The 17,192-nt window shown below is 38.8% G+C and overlaps 1 non-coding gene across 1 annotated transcript; it reads left to right on the forward strand.

Annotated features, from left to right (window-relative positions):
• Window positions 1-1,595: 1,595 nt before the first annotated feature.
• On the forward strand, window positions 1,596-1,701 carry LOC118487738. The gene has a single exon (XR_004882681.1). It is a non-coding gene; the product is annotated as a small nucleolar RNA R71 (small nucleolar RNA).
• Window positions 1,702-17,192: the final 15,491 nt, after the last annotated feature.

Raw genomic sequence — 17,192 nt, forward strand, 5'->3', positions numbered from 1 at the left:
TTGCCATGGCCCTGAAACAAAGAAAACTAAAGAAATAACAAGATCAGTGAAAAACCTCGGGTTGCCTCCCGAGCAGCGCTAAGTTTTCAGGTCTTCAGCCAGACCGTACCACCCCCATTTATGGTGGTTCAAAGAAGCGGTTCCTATCACTTCCATCACTACATTGTGCCATTGAGCAAAATGCATCCATCTTGTTTTGACTCGATGGGTAATCAAATACGCTCTTGCTTGACCCCATATGTTTTTCTTCACGGTCCGGTGGGTGTTTTTTTCTCATTCTTTGGAACACATTTTCACTAAACTCGCTATCCTTCGCCACAATAAAATCGTAAATAATCATCTTAGTTTGAACATCAAATGACAACTTACGATTCTTTTCAGTCATAGTAATGATTCCTTCTCTACAATCGATTTGAGCATTTGCCGTATAGAGAAACGGTCGACCCAAAATCACCCTTTGTTGCGATGCCATATTGGTAGAATCATAGTCCAAAACTAGGAAATCCACCGGGTATTCAAATTCTCCCAACTGAATCTTAACATTCCTAACCATTCCCCGTGGACGCCTCCAACTTCCATCCGCCAAGCTCACCATGGTGTCTATACCTTCGAGTGGACCAAAGTCGTACATATCGTATAGATCGCTTGGTAGCACAATCACGCTTGCCCCGTAGTCCAACAATGCGTGAGGGATTTTTAATTTCCCCACACGGATAGGCACGATTGGCGCTTCATACTCTTTATCATTCTCAACTTCGGCATCTTTTTCTAAACCTGCATTCACTTGATACGAAGAAGTTAGCAATGTTTCATTAAATTTAGTATTTGGAACGGTGCTTACCACATTGATGTTAATGCTTTTTATGTTCTTGGGATTTGGCACCGTATCACTCGGTAGCTGGCCTTTTGCTTTCTTTAACATCGCCACGTCACTTGCAAGTTGACCCATTTGAGTGGTCAACGATTGGATGCTTTTGTCACGAACCTCGTCCTTTTGCATCCGAACCTCATCACGTTGGTTCATTCGTTGCATTTCACTTTGCATCGCCTTCAACATCTCCATCATCTCATTTCCACCCGAAGAGCTTTGACCCGTTTGATATTGCCTTTGAAATCCTTGGTTTCCTTGGAAATTCGGGTTAGCTTGATTTGAAGGATTCCCATAGCGAAAATTTGGGTGGTTCCTCAACCCGGGGTGGTAAGTGTTAGAATTCATGTTGTTGTAATTTCTACCACCCCCTCCTTGACCTTGACCTTGAACAGCATGAACTTCTTCATATTGCCCTTCCACCAACCCTTGGCAATTTTCAGCCGCATGACCTATTTCATTACACAAAGCACAAACATCATATATTTGGTTAGTGGTTTGAACATTACCATCATCTATGGCGTGCACTTGCGGTCGGGTAGTGGTCGGTCGGGCTCTTCTCGAGGCTTGAGCTTTTCTTTTTGAAGTGATTGCCATATTCTCTAAAAACTCCCAGTCGTCGTTCTCATAGTTTGTGCCAAAAGTCCCACCGGTAATTGACATCAAATCGCGAGCATCTTCGGCACTCAACCCCTCGTGAAAAGCATTCATTAACTCCCACAATTCGATTCCATGGTGAGGGCAATTCTTTATCATCATATTGAATCGTTCAAACGCTTCATGGAACATCTCACCATGTTGTTGTTGGAAGCTCCTCAACCCCTTTCTAGCATCATTGGTCTTTTGGGCGGTATAAAATTCGTCTAAGAAAGTTTGTTGCATTTCCCCCCAAGTGTAAATAGATGCCGAAGGCAAAGTGTAGAACCACTTCTTTGCCTTATCCTCCAAAGAAAACTGAAATAAGACCAACTTGACTTCATCGGCCGAAAAACCTTGACTCCCAAAAGTGTTGCAAATTGAGTCATAGGCCTCTAAATGGAAATACGGCTCCTCCGTTGCTAACCCTTTGTACTTCGGTAAACTTTGCAACGAGTTTGTTCTTACTTCAAAAGTTCTCCCTTGGTTGTTGTGAGGGATAACCACCGGTGAAGGGTTTTGAGTAATGATTGGCCTGAAATGTGCCTCTATTCCCCTTGCTTGTTCCCTAAGATTCCTTCTTGGAACACCCAATCGACCCCTTGGACGAATAGGACCCATTGGTCTTGGTATAGGTCCTTGTGGTGCAATTGGTTGTTGGGGCATCGGTGGGTATTGAATCGGCCTTTGAAATTGTGGTTGTACATGTTGTGGCCGAACTTGTTGCAATGGGATAGGGCGTTGCATTGGTATAGGCCCTTGTGGTCTTGGCCGAATATGTCGCGGTATAAGTTGTTGTTGTGGCATTCCACCAGCACTTGTCATCTCTTGAGATTGACTTTGCACATACTCGAACTCTCCTTGATCACCATAACCTTCATAAGCGTACCCATCTTCATCATAGCCCTCAAAATCTTCGTATCCTTCCTCATATCCATCTCCCCCTATACCCGAAGTTTGCCCAAATGGAATGGTCGAGTATTGAAAACCCGACTGGTTTGATGGTCTAAACGTAGAGGTAGTATGGACAATGGTTGTATTTGGTGGTATCGAATAATGAGAAGATGATTGACCTGTAGATGGAGGAAAGAAGTGTGATAATGGTGGAATTGTTGCGGAAGGGCTATAGGTGAGGGTAGGTTTGACTTGAGTAGTAATAGGTGGTGTGGTGTTGGTTGATGTAACTTCATGTGGTGAAGTAAATTCGGTAGTGGAAATAGGCCTGGTGGTATTTGGTGAAGGTTGTGTGGATGTAGGAATGAATGATGAGGTCGTTTGACCCGTTGTGGGTGGGATTTGTGAAGCATCCATGATGTTTCTCGGTGTGATGGGTGAAGTGGGTGAACCAATGATTTTGTTTTCTCGCACTAAAACTCGGTTTTGTCTTAGCGTTCTTTCAATTTCCGGATCAAACGATAGCGGTGATGACTTGTGAGAGCCTCTAGTATGCATACACCTGAAGTACCTGCACACTAAACACAACCAACGTAAACCCGAAAATAACAAACAAAACTATTAAACTAACACACGTTGCGCACTACTCCCCGGCAACGGCGCCAAAATTTGACGTGATGTCGTGGGTCACGCAAATTTAATCCCCAAACAACTATAGATAGTGGTAGTAGGGTATCGAACTCAGGGAGTATGTGGAAGATGTGTCGATTGTATAGCTTTGTACTTAAACTAATATTAGACTAAATTGCAGAAATTAAAATTCAAGAGTTTGGTTTGTTGATTTAGAAAACTAAATTAAAAACTAATTCAAATCAAAGTTGGTTGTAAAACAAATTAGGAGAGAACAATGATCACCTTAGGTTTCAGTTTCTTTAAACAATTGTGTGTAATTCCAACTAGAAAGAGTTACATAGACATAACTCGTGTATAGATGATTGAAGTGATAAAAGGGGACAAAGTACTCGGATTATATAAACGCGAGGTTGTTTCCCGATGACCAATTAACCAATAACCAACCCTAACCCTTCCCGTGATATCTCGATTGCCAACGGCACTAAGAACGTACGATTAAGACTAGAAATTGTAGTATCGATTAACAAGTTACAAGCAATCAAACATACACCATGATATTCAAGCAACGCAAGTTATCATTCTAGAAATTCAGAATTAAAACACACAAAAGTTCAAGAAACATTCACCTAAGATGATCACCGAAGAGTTTAGCCGGACATGGCTTGGTGAATCATCATCATAATCAAACCAATGTTCATACGAATTCAAAATACAAACCGGATGATAAGAATTGTTCACAAAGCAAGCAAGTAGCCAAAATTCGCCCCCCAAGATGATCCAAAACCGTCCAATGATGAGGAATATGTGAAAAGACACAATAAAAATCACTTTAATGAGGCAGTTACACTTTTCCCGTCAGAGACCACCGTAATTTACGGCTCCACCGTAAATTACGGTGTACAATAAAATGTTACGGCGCTGCACTACTGATTTACGGTGGGAACTTTGCCAAAATCAGGTCCACCGTAAATTACGGTGAAACCGTAATTTACGGCGTCCGCCTGATTGTTCTGCTTTGTTCCTCAATGTCACGTGTGCCGCCCAATTCCATCCAATGTTTGCCACTTTTGTGTGGCGGCCCAATCAAAGGCACCCACATGTGCCGCCCACTGATGTGATGGTGTGTATATTATGGATGAGTTACTGTTGTTGCTTCTCCCAAGAAATCCACAAGTCAACATGTGATGCCCCCAAAATAATGTTGGCTGCACATATGCCGTCAAAATCCTTGTGTGTATCAGCGGTCCACGTGATGATGATGTTGAATTGTTGATGTGCGGCCCAATGAAACAACTCCAAAAGTCCTTCATGTTGGCTGTATAATAGAAATTCTATGTGCAGCCCACTTCAATTCATATATGTTGGTGATGGATCTTGGCGGCCCACATGTTCTATGTTAGCCGCCCATCTTGCCCAATGATGATGTTCTTGTTTTATTTCTTGTGTCTCTCGAGAACCCCCACAAAAACAAATGATATTTTTTTTTAATGTTGCTTGTTGACTTTTGCTAAAACAATTGTGTCTTTCACATAGGTAGGCTGCCTCTTTCCTTGTAGATATTAATGAGATGTGATGGAAATTAATCTTTAGCCATTCCACTACAATGCCATGTACATAACCTCACCGTATTAAGCGTTTTACTTGTGAAACCACACATACACTCATAGTTACTATATTCAAGCAAATACCCAAGTAAAGCATGGAATTTTAATCTTTTTAAACCATTTAAGGGTTGTCCAACGGATCACCCGTCAATCATCCTTTACACAAAACACACACACCACATATAATTTACAGTTTCATCACCAAGTTCATGTGTTTGTAAAATCATTCGTAAAATAACACATAACCATGCAACAATCACAATACACTTTATCAAATCAAAACGTATACAATTACAAAGCAAACAAATTGTGTAAGTAAGCAACTAAACAAACAGTGAACGTGCAATAAATGCGAAAGTGGAATCTCGGAAACTCGAGTTGTCACAACAACCTCCTAGAAGCAGATTTTCTTGCCACTAGACCTTTCTCCATCAATTAGGAATCTGATGCCGTCACTAAACACATTCCTTAAATTGTAGCCATTTGTTGAGTGTTTTTTTTTTGGTGTCTAATCTGCATATATATCACCATGGTCCATGATTTTCTTAACTATATATCTCTTAAATGTCAACATATACACGTGTGATTTAGTGTACGAAGATTTTTCAATGCCGAGAACCTCGATTAGAGAGTAAAAAAGGCGTAAGGTTCATAATGGTGTAAAATTAAAATGGGATATACCGGGCTAGGATGCAATTTACAAGAACAAGGGCCAAACCAACCACCCAAGAATGGAATCGTCGAGCGAAAACACTTGACAACCTCCTAGAAGCAGCTTTTCTTGCCACCAGACCTTTCTCCATCAATTAGGAATCTGCTGCCGTCACTAAACACATTCCTTAAATTTTAGCGATTTGTTGAGTGTTTTTTTGGTGTCTAATCCGCATATATATCACCATTGCCCTTGATATTCTTGACTGTATATCTCTTAAATGTCAACATATACACGTGTGATTTAGTTTACGAAGATTTGTCAATGCCGAGAACCACGATCAGAGAGTGAAAAAGGCGTAAGGTTCACAATGGTGTAAAATTACAATGGGATATACCGGGCTAGGATTCGAGTTACAGAAACAAGGGCCAAACCAACTACCCAAGAATGGAATCGTCGAGCGAAAACACTTGACAACCTCCTAGAGGCAGCTTTTCTTGCCACCAGACCTTTCTCCATCAATTAGGAATCCGATGCCGTCACTAAACACATTCCTGAAATTGTAGCCATTTGTTGAGTGTTTTTTTGGTGTCTAATCCGCATATATATCAAAATTGCCCTTGTTATTCTTGACTGTATATTTCTTAAATGTCAACATATACACGTGTGATTTAGTTTACGAAAATTTTTCAATGCCGAGAACCTCGATCAGAGAGTAAAAAAGGCATAAGGTTCACAATGGTTTAAAATTAAAATGGGATGTACCGGGCTGGGATTCGAGTTACAGGAACAAGGGCCAAACCTACCTTCGAAGAATGGAATCGTCGAGCGAAAACACTTGACAACCTCCTAGAAGCAGCTTTTCTTGCCACCAGACCGTTCTCCATCTATTAGGAATCTGATGCCGTCACTAAACACATTCCTTAAAAATTGTAGCCATTTGTTGAGTGTTTTTTTGGTGTCTAATCCGCATATATATCACCATCGCCCTTGATATTCTTGACTGTATATCTTTGAAATGTCAACATATACACGTGTGATTTAGTTTACAAAGATTATTCAATGCCGAGAACCTCGATCAAAGAGTGAAAAAGGCGTAAGGTTCACAATGGAGTAAAATTACAATGGGATATACCGGGCTAGGATTCGAGTTACAGGAACAAGGGCCAAACCAACCACCCAAGAATGGAATCATCGAGCGAAAACACTTGACAACCTCCTAGAAGCAGCTTTTCTTGCCACCAGACCTTTCTCCACCAATTAGGAATCTAATGTCGTCACTAAACACATTCCTTAAATTCTAGCCATTTGTTGAGTGTTTTTTTCTTGGAGTCTAATTCGCATATATATCACCATTGCCCTTGATATTCTTGACTGTATATTTCTTAAATGTAAAAATATACACGTGTGATTTAGTTTACGAAGATTTTTCAATGCCGAGAACCTTGATCAAAGAGTAAAAAAGGCGTAAGGTTCACAATGGTGTAAAATTAAAATGGGATATACCGGGCTAGGATTCGAGTTACAGGAACAAGGGCCAATCCAACCACCTAAGAATGGAATCGTGGAGTGAAAACACTTGACAACCTCCTAGAAGCAGCTTTTCTTGCCACCAGACCTTTCTCCATCAATTAGGAATCTGATGCCGTCACTAAACACATTCCTTAAATTGTAGTCATTTGTTGAGTGTTTTTTTTTTTGTGTCTAATTCGCATATATATCACCATTGTCCTTGATTTTCTTGACTGTATATCTCTTAAATATCAACATATACACGTGTGATTTAGTTTAAGAAGATTTTTCAATGCCGAGAACCTCGATCAGAGAGTGAAAAAGGCGTAAGGTTCACAATGGTGTAAAATTACAATGGGATATACCGGGCTAGGATTCGAGTTACAGAAACAAGGGCCAAACCAACCACCCAAGAATGGAATCGTCGAGCGAAAACACTTGACAACCTCCTAGAAGCAGCTTTTCTTGCCACCAGACCTTTCTCCGTCAATTAGGAATCTGATGCTGTCACTAAACACATTCCTTAAATTGTAGCCATTTGTTGAGTGTTTTTTTTGGTGTCTAATCCGCATATATATCAAAATTGCCCTTGTTATTCTTGACTGTATATTTCTTAAATGTCAACATATACACGTGTGATTTAGTTTACGAAAATTTTTCAATGCCGAGAACCTCGATCAGAGAGTAAAAAAGGCGTAAGGTTCGCAATGGTGTAAAATTAAAATGGGATATACCGGGCTGGGATTCGAGTTACCGGAACAAGGGCCAAACCTACCTTCGAAGAATGGAATCGTCGAGCGAAAACACTTGACAACCTCCTAGAAGCAGCTTTTCTTGCCACCAGACCTTTCTCCATCAATTAGGAATCTGATGCCGTCACTAAACACATTCCTTATGTAGGATCGCGTTCGGCCCTGTTTGAGTCGATCAGAGAAATTCCTATCCAAATCAAGAGGTGGAAACTAATGATTTGGTGCTATCTTAGCTGGATTCACTTTAAACTTGCTGTATTATTGATCAATTGCACAATTACACGGTCAGACAGCACTTCGGCAGCATGCCGGAACAAATACACCGTCACTATGTGTTTAGTTCGCTCATAAGGACCCCTATATATAGTTAAGTTGGGTTTGCTTATATGGACAACCATATAAGCGAACCTACCCCATGACCACATTAGCAAACCTTACATGACCATATAGGCGAACCTAGACCTAGATACATAAGCAAACCTATTACAATCTAGGGTTTCTAGGCTTTCGTATCATGTCTGATCTATCTCACTCTAAGACTCAATGAAAGACGTAGTCGACAGATGTAAGTGCACCAACAGACTCCCCCTCGGATGTTGACGGAGTCTTCATGGAGATTCAAGTCTTCACAAATGTCAATCTGCAATCTTTATCAGTCCTCGATCTTCCCTGAAATATTTGTCATTTCAAGAATCCTCGTTTTCTTTCTTCATCATCACCAAACTCTTCTCTCTCAAATGTTGACACGGTGTCTTCAGACTCCCCCTCTCAAACAGCTGGGATCGTAGTCTAGAATTCAATTTTCACAGGTTATTAGATCGTGACCTGACACTTCAGCACATAATCATCATCTGGCTCAAATCCTGCACAATCTCAACCCAACCATAAGTTTCTATTAAAAGATTAAATCTTCAAACTTTTTAGAAACTTGTACTAGAAACTATATTAATGATTTTACATTCAAGATCTTTTACTGGCTTTTTAAAAAAATTTACCAGCTTCACATACACTCTTCCCAAACCAGTTCTTCAAGTTTAGCACTTTGAATTTCGAAAATCAGCATCTCAACACCAGTTGTCGAAACTCTTTTTGATTTTTCAAAATTTATGCTAAAACACATCTTTTTGAATTTTCTGAATAAAAGAAAATGCAGAAAACAAAATATTTACAGACAATATTTTTGTGAGTTCGTGCAAGAGAATCATATCAGTTTTTGAGACATATCACCAACACCGTTAAGCTTGATTACATTTTAAGTTCTAAACAATTTACCTAGATTGTCAGTATGTTTGTCCACTTAAATTTTCACACAAATTTTAATTGATTCGAGATACGATATTAATGTTTTAAAGACTTGAACTTAATTGTGTATCACTCCACTTGAATATACTCCTGTATCCAGATCCCAAATATTCAATCTTACAGGTGAGTATACCACAGCTGATATCTGTAAAGGGGTAATGTGCGAGGGCCGTGAGAGCTCAGGTCGATACTTCCGTATACGCAGAGAGATGACGGCTTCGACTTTAGGTGGGTCCCCTTTAGAGGATCTTTTATTACAACAGCAAAGATTATCAATTTTATTGTTTAATCAGATTGCTGAGGGCGAGCTTGTATTTCAAAGCTTTTTGCAGAAAGTATTATTCGGGGACTAGGTCAGTATTTCCATACAGCAGAAGTCCCGGAATAATACCCCAGATATTATAAAGACCTAGTATCTCAGAATACGGGACCTTTCAAACAAGATTTCGGGGGTTACCCATATATTCAAGAGTAGTTACCCACGAATTAAGCAAGTTCGAATTTAGGTTTATATCTCGTTTCAATTTACTAAATGTGCGAAAACCTACTGACACATCCATAGTAAGATTGTTTATCACTTTTAGCTTTACAATTCTTTAGCGTGCTGTGATAGTCCACTGATGTACTATCATTTCCTCTTTTATGCAACAAAAACTCATTTTTCAGTTTTATCATGTTTTTGTCTTTTTCAAATTTTCTGATGTTTTTGGATTTTCTAAAATTCTTACTCCCCCTAAAATTCAAATACATCTAATGAAAATTGAAAACAAACTGTACAGAACATGACAACTGATATCGAAACACTTCAATTCTCCATTTGTTTGGCTTAAACAATCAGAACTCCCCCTCACAACAAACTATTTTCCCATAATGATTTCAAAACACTTAAGTTTGTTTTAATCAGAATGGTTTTTCTGGAAAATAAGTTTAGTTGTTTTTACCTTTTGTAAAATTGGGGCAAAATCATCACATTGTTTTACCAATCTTCTTAATAATAGTTAACTCAAGTTCAATTTAATGACCTTGATTTAACCACTTGTAAGATCAACTAGTTCTCATTCTGAACCACTTATACCAACCACAATCATACAACCACTTGTAGATTTAGCAATTAAGCTTTTCAAACCTGTTTTTCAACCGATTACCATCTTTTGGTTGAATTCTCAAAGTGCCGATTCCTACTCCTCGCTTACAAACCTGGGAGTTTCGGCAAGTCCTGCAAAACCTCAAACACAGATTTAGAAGGATGCCGATTCATGATCCACTATACCAACTTGGGATCTCCGACAAGTCAGGTTTTTATTCTTTGAAAAATATATCCACCCAAGCCTGACCTTCCTTGGGTGTAACAACATCTTCTTCATCTTTTCTTTCAACAGATTTGTAAACAAGTCCTTTGGAAGCATAAAAATCTTTGATGCTTTTGGCCTTACCATTGACCATTTGTCCAAAGATACGTTTTACATTTCCGTTGAAAGTTTTTTCAACATCAAATTTCTTCTTGTCAGAATAAAATTGATTTGAAATTTCAACTTTTCCGATTTTGGATTTGTAATTTTTAGCATTCAGTGGCGGAAAATTCACATCGTCCACTATCGAAACTTTCTTTTCAACCTTTTTGTCAACACGTGGCTCCTCTGATTTTATGGAATCAGATTCATCACCAGAACTATTACCTGAACCTTTCACAACCCATTTTTGATTTGGCACAATATCTTTTCTTTTTGAAGCACTCTTTGAACATTCTCCTTTCTCAAAAGTTGAATTTTCAAAGCCAGTAAACTTCCGGGTTGATATTTCAGTCTTCTCGACAATCTTCTCTTTCATTTTACCAGAGATTTCCTGTTTTGGCTTGAATGTCTTCGGACAATCCTTTGCCACATGACCAACAATCTTGCACTGAAAACAGATTCTCTTTTCAATCTTCTTCGGAACTTCATTCTTCTTTAGTTCTTCTTGCTTCTTGGCAAGGAATTCCTGATTTATCTGCTTTCTGAATGATTGTTCTTTTTCAGCTTCTGACGTTTTCCCTGAAACAAACATAGTTTTTGGTTTATACATTTTTTCATTTTTATAGTTTTTCGGTGGGACAAAACCAAGACCTTTCTTTTTGAAATTACGATTATGATTTGGTTTCTTTTGGAAACTATAACCACAATTGTAACCCATTTTCTTGTTGATTCTCTGTTGATCTCTTGAAGTGTATGATTTAGGTTTTCCATTAAAATTTAAATCTTTTATTTCAGAAATATTAATTTCTGTTATTTTGAAAACCTTTTGAATCATTTCAAGTCTGACACTTCTTATTGGAAAACTTTCATCTGAATATAACTTGTCAGAACCTTTCAAAGTATATGCCACTTTGACTGATTCATCATTCAAATTAGATTTCGAAAGTAAAAACTCTTTATCATAAACCCATTTGTCCTTTTTATTTGTCGGCTTTGACGTATTTGACCCAGACTTTGACTCGGTATTGGACTCCGGTTTTGACTCCTCACTGTCATCTTTATCTAACACTTGATCGACCACACTTTTTATCAACTTTGACTCATGATCAGTGTCTGATGACGTATACGTGACATCAATACTTTCTGGCAAGTTATCCGACGGCCCAGACTCCCATTGTAAATTGATTGCCTTATTGACTCTTTCGAAATTTGGATTTCAAGGTGAATATCCATTTTCGACCGGAGGCGGACATCTGTTATAGACCACACTTGATTTCTTACCAGAAGTTTTCATTTTTTCTTCATCTTTTGTCACAGATTTCTCTTCTTCAGACGTCTTCACTTCCTCAAACGTCTTCAAATTCTCCACGACTGGATAAATCCTGTCAACAACAAAAGAAGAACATGAGTAGCTATCTAATAACTTTTTAACTTTCTCGGTTTCTATCTTTTGCGTTGCTAACTCCAACTCTAGATCTGCACACTTCTTAATATGAAAATTAGCATCATCAAGCTGTCTCAGGTACGCAATCTTCAATGTATTCATTGCCTCAGCTTGTTCACCACTCGAATCTGTATACTTGTTGATCTCTCTGTTCATCGTATCATACGATTCTTTCAATTTATGAATATTGTGCAATAACTCGTTGTTTTGTTTGATTAACGAATCACAGTTCATGCACTTTTCAGGAACTTCAACTTGTTCTGCATCAATTTTCACTTCAAATTCAGGAACCTCGTTGACGGTCCTGTATGGTTGTAAGAATTCAGCTCTTCTCCTTTTCTCAGCTTTAGCTTCAGCTTTTAATCGCTCTTCCTCTTCTTTCTCTTCTTCGAGCTTTTTCCGTCTTGCTTCAGCAGCTTCCATGACCTTTCTGCACCTCTCTGCACATTTCAAATCATAAGCATTAGCAAAGAAAGCATGAGGAGTGTTTTTGGACATCTCTTTGGCCATAAGATCTTGATCTGGGCAAAAATCATCCCAATTGAAACCTTCGGCCAACTTTTCATCATCTTGCTCTACCAAACACACTTTACTGTCTTTTGGAATGTATTTATCCCATGAAAAATTTTCATATTTACTTAGACATGCTCTTTTCGAACTATCGATCACATCTCTTCCATGAGCAGTTTGTGCCTGATGCTGTGCTGGTGATGTGACTTGATGATAAATCGCCTTTTTGTGATAATCGTTGTTTCCAAAAGGATTTTGGGCTCCAGTAGCTTCACGATTTTTGCACTCCCTCTTGAAATGCCCCTTTTCCCTGCAACGAAAACACGTAACTTTAGATTTATCAAAACCTAAATTTGAAACACTAGCATCACGAAAATCATCTCGGCCTGTAATTTGTTTAAACTTTTCAGCATGTCTCATCACACTAGCCATGCACCATTTAATATCCATTAATTCCATTTCTTTAGCATCGATTTGATCATAATCCTCTTTTGTGAGCATTGGATTACCGATCTTTCCGGCAACAAAACTACTGTAAGATTCCAATACCATTCCTAACAAAGACATCTGATTTTTTGCAATCTCTTCAGTGTAATCTTCATCATTTTCAATACTAAGTACAATATTGCACTGAAGCTTTTTCCCATTCTTTGTTACAGAAACGTTTGGATCGAATGATGAAAATCTTATACTGCTTGATCCCTGAGATGATTTCTTTTCTGAAGAATCTTTAACACTGAACGCAGTTTCAATTTTTGGAGAATGATTTGTTGATCCAGAAACACCACCTTTGTAATACAAGCTGATATCCTGTTCTCCATCATAATTCTTCATTCTCGCAATCTTCCTTTGCTCCATCTCTTGAGCTTCCAGATGCTTTATGAAATCTCCCAATGTCATTTTCTTATAATCTGTTTTGTTGGACCGCAGCATCATCAGAAACGTTCCCCATGTTTCATATGGTAGCGCATCTGCAAGTTTTTCAATCAATTCATCAGTATCTTTCTTAACTCCAAGCTTTGTCATGTTTCTCACCAAATTACAATATCTATCTATTATCTGCTTAGTGTTTTCATTCTTTAAACCACGGAATAAGTCAAATTCCTTTTTCATGAGAGACATCTTATTCTTGAGCATATCATCACTTCCAATAAATTTTGCTTCCAATTCTGTCCAAATTGAATATGCTGTTCCATCATGTTGAAGCAGTATCAAGATATCCTCTTTTATAGCTTGCTGAAGCAGACTCACCATGAGTTTCTCATCCCGATACTTCTTTTTATCTGCAGTACTCATCTCTCTAAGTGTTAACGGAGTACCATTCACAACATCGTTCTTTGTTGGCTTAACATATGGCTCTTCAGTGTGTTCCCATGCATCTAGATGATAAGCCTCGACCCAATTTCCAAACCGTTCAGACCACACGTTATAATCATCAATATCCATGAGTTTAGGCGGTCTTTGAGACGTTCCGGTTTCATTGTCAATCAAAGCATTCTGAGTAATCGAGGTCGGAATTGCAAAAGCGTTATAAAATTCAGTATCCATTGTTCACAACTTTCAAATTTAGACACACTATTCACAAAAACTAATCTGTCACAATGAGCGAGACTACAATTGTTCAATCAAGCGAACTAACCAAGTATCTTGGAGCGGACCAGATTTATGGACCACTAAGCGAATCAGATAAGCGGACCAGTTGGACCAATAAGCGGATCAAATAAGCTGATCAGATGAGCGGATCGTTCGAGCGAACCAACAATTGAATCAAATCAGCGAACCAGTCGAGCGAACCTTAAATGGATCAAATCAGCGAACCAAATACACTGTCCTTAAGAGCGGACCACATGATTAAATCAATAAGCGAACCAGATACTTTCGAGCGGATCTGTTTTGTAACTTTGAGCGAACCAGATAAATTGACCAATCGAGCGGACCAGATAGACTGACTAAAGAGCGGACCGGATAAGCTGATCAATGAGCGAACCTGTCTGACTTTTTCGAGCGAACCTACTCAAAATCTGTCACTAAAAGCGAACCACTTAATCTGCTGACGTCACTTTTCGAACAAGTTCGTATGAGCGAAACACCTAAAATCTTAACTTCTAGGTTGATTTTAGATCTGAAAAGTTCAAGGGTTTATTAGTCTATGATTCCGAGTACAGTGTGTGATTTTGAGCCGGTTTTACCGTGAAAATTTTTGAAAAAGTGAAGAAAGTGTAGAAAACTAGATGAAATCGAGCTAAAATGGCAAGAACTCCTCCTCCTGAGCTCTGATACCACTTGTAGGATCGCGTTCGGCCCTGTTTGAGTCGATCAGAGAAATTCCTATCCAAATCAAGAGGCGGAAACTAATGATTTGGTGCTATCTTAGTTGGATTCACTTTAAACTTGCTGTATTATTGATCAATTGCACAATTACACGGTCAGACAGCACTTCGGCAGCATGCCGGAACAAATACACCGTCACTATGTGTTTAGTTCGCTCATAAGGACCCCTATATATAGTTAAGTTGGGTTTGCTTATATGGACAACCATATAAGCGAACCTACCCCATGACCACATTAGCGAACCTTACATGACCATATAGGCGAACCTAGACCTAGATACATAAGCAAACCTATTACAATCTAGGGTTTCTAGGCTTCCGTATCATGTCTGATCTATCTCACTCTAAGACTCAATGAAAGACGTAGTCGACAGACGTAAGTGCACCAACACCTTAAATTGTAGCCATTTGTTGAGTGTTTTTTTTTGGTGTCTAATCCGCATATATATCACCATTGCCCTTGATATTCTTAACTGTATATTTATTAAATGTCAACATATATACGTGTGATTTAGTTTATGAAGCTTTTCCATGCCGATAACCTCGATCAGAGAGTAAAAAAGGTGTAAGGTTTACAATGGTGTAAAATTAAAATGGGATATACCGGGCTAGGATTCGAGTTACTGGAACAAGGGCCAAACCAACCACCGAAGAATGGAATCGTCGAGCGAAAACACCTGATAACCTCCTAGAAGCAGTTTTTCTTGCCACCAGACCTTTCTCTATCAATTAGGAATCTGATGCCGTCATGAAACACATTCCTTAAATTTTAGCCATTTGTTGAGTGTTTCTTCTTTGGTGCCTAATCCGCATATATATCACCATTGCCCTTGATTTTCTTGACTGTATATCTCTTAAATGTCAACATATACACGTGTGATTTAGTTTACGAAGATTTTTCAATGCCGAGAACCTCGATCGGAGAGTAAAATAGGCGTAAGGTTCACAATGGTGTAAAATTAAAATGGGATATACCGGGCTAGGATTCGAGTTACAGGAACAAGGGCCAAAACCAACCACCCAAGAATGGAACCGTCGAGCGAAAACACTTGACAACCTCCTAGAAGCAACTTTTCTAGCCACCAGACCTTTCTCCATCAATTAGGAATCTGATGCCGTCACGAAACACATTCCTTAAATTTTAGCCATTTGTTGAGTGTTTTTTTGGTGTCTAATCCGCATATATATATCACCATTGCCCTTGATTTTCTTGATTGTATATCTCTTAAATGTCAGCACATACACGTGTGATTTAGTTTACACAGATTTTTCAATGCCGAGAACCACGACCAGAGAGTAAAAAAGGCGTAAGGTTCACAATGGTGTAAAATTAAAAGGTATATTCCGGGCTAGGATTCGAGTCACAGGAAAAAGGGCCAAACCAACCACCCAAGAATGGAATCGTCGAGCGAAAACACTTGACAACCTCCTAGAAGCAGCTTTTCTTGCCACCAGACCTTTCTCTATCAATTAGGAATCTGATGCCGTCACTAAACACATTCCTTAAATTGTAGCCATTTGTTGAGTGTTTTTTTGTGTCTAATCCGCGTATATATCACCATTGCTCTTGATTTTCTTGACTGTATATCTCTTAAATGTCAACATATACACGTGTGATTTAATTTATGAAGATTTTTCAATGCCGAGAACCTCGATCAGAGAGTAAAAAAGGCATAAGGTTCACAATGGCATAAAATTAAAATGGGATATACCGGGCTAGGATTCGAGTTACAGGAACAAGGGCCAAACCAACCACCCAAGAATGGAATCGTGGAGTGAAAACACTTGACAACCTCCTAGAAGCAGCTTTTCTTGCCACCAGACCTTTCTCCATCAATTAGGAATTTGATGCCGTCACTAAACACATTTCTTAAATTGTAGCCATTTGTTGAGTGTTTTTTTTTTGGTGTCTAATCCGCATATATATCACCATTGCCCTTGATTTTCTTGATAGTATATATCTTAAATGACACATATACACGTGTGATTTAGTTTACAAAGAATTTTCAATGCCGGGAATCTCGATCAGAGAGTAAAAAAGGTGTACGGTTCACAAAGGTGTAAAATTAAAATGGGATATAACGGGCTAGGATTCGAGTTACAGGAACAAGGGCCAAACCAACCACCCAAGAATGGAATCGTCGAGCGAAAACACGTGACAACCTCCTAGAAGCAGCTTTTCTTGACACCAGACCTTTCTCCATCAATTAGGAATCTGATGTCGTCACTAAACACATTCCTTAAATTGTAGCCATTTGTTGAGTGTTTTTTTGGTGTCTAATCCGCATATATATCACCATTGCCCTTGATTTTCTTAACTGTACATCTCTTAAATGTCAACATATACACGTGTGATTTAGTTTTCGAAGATTTTTCAATGCCGAGAATCTCGATCAGAGAGTAAAAAAGGCATAAGGTTCACAATGGTGTAAAATTAAAATGGGATATATCGGGCTAGGATTCGAGTTACAGGAACAAGGACCAAACCAACCAGCTAAGAATGGAATCGTCGAGCGAAAACACTTGACAACCTCCTAGAAGCAGCTTTTCTTGCCACTAGACCTTTCTCCATCAATTAGGAATCTGATACCGTCACTAAACACA

Source organism: Helianthus annuus, chromosome 15 (assembly GCF_002127325.2).
Source record: "Helianthus annuus cultivar XRQ/B chromosome 15, HanXRQr2.0-SUNRISE, whole genome shotgun sequence".
NCBI lineage: Eukaryota > Viridiplantae > Streptophyta > Magnoliopsida > Asterales > Asteraceae > Helianthus > Helianthus annuus.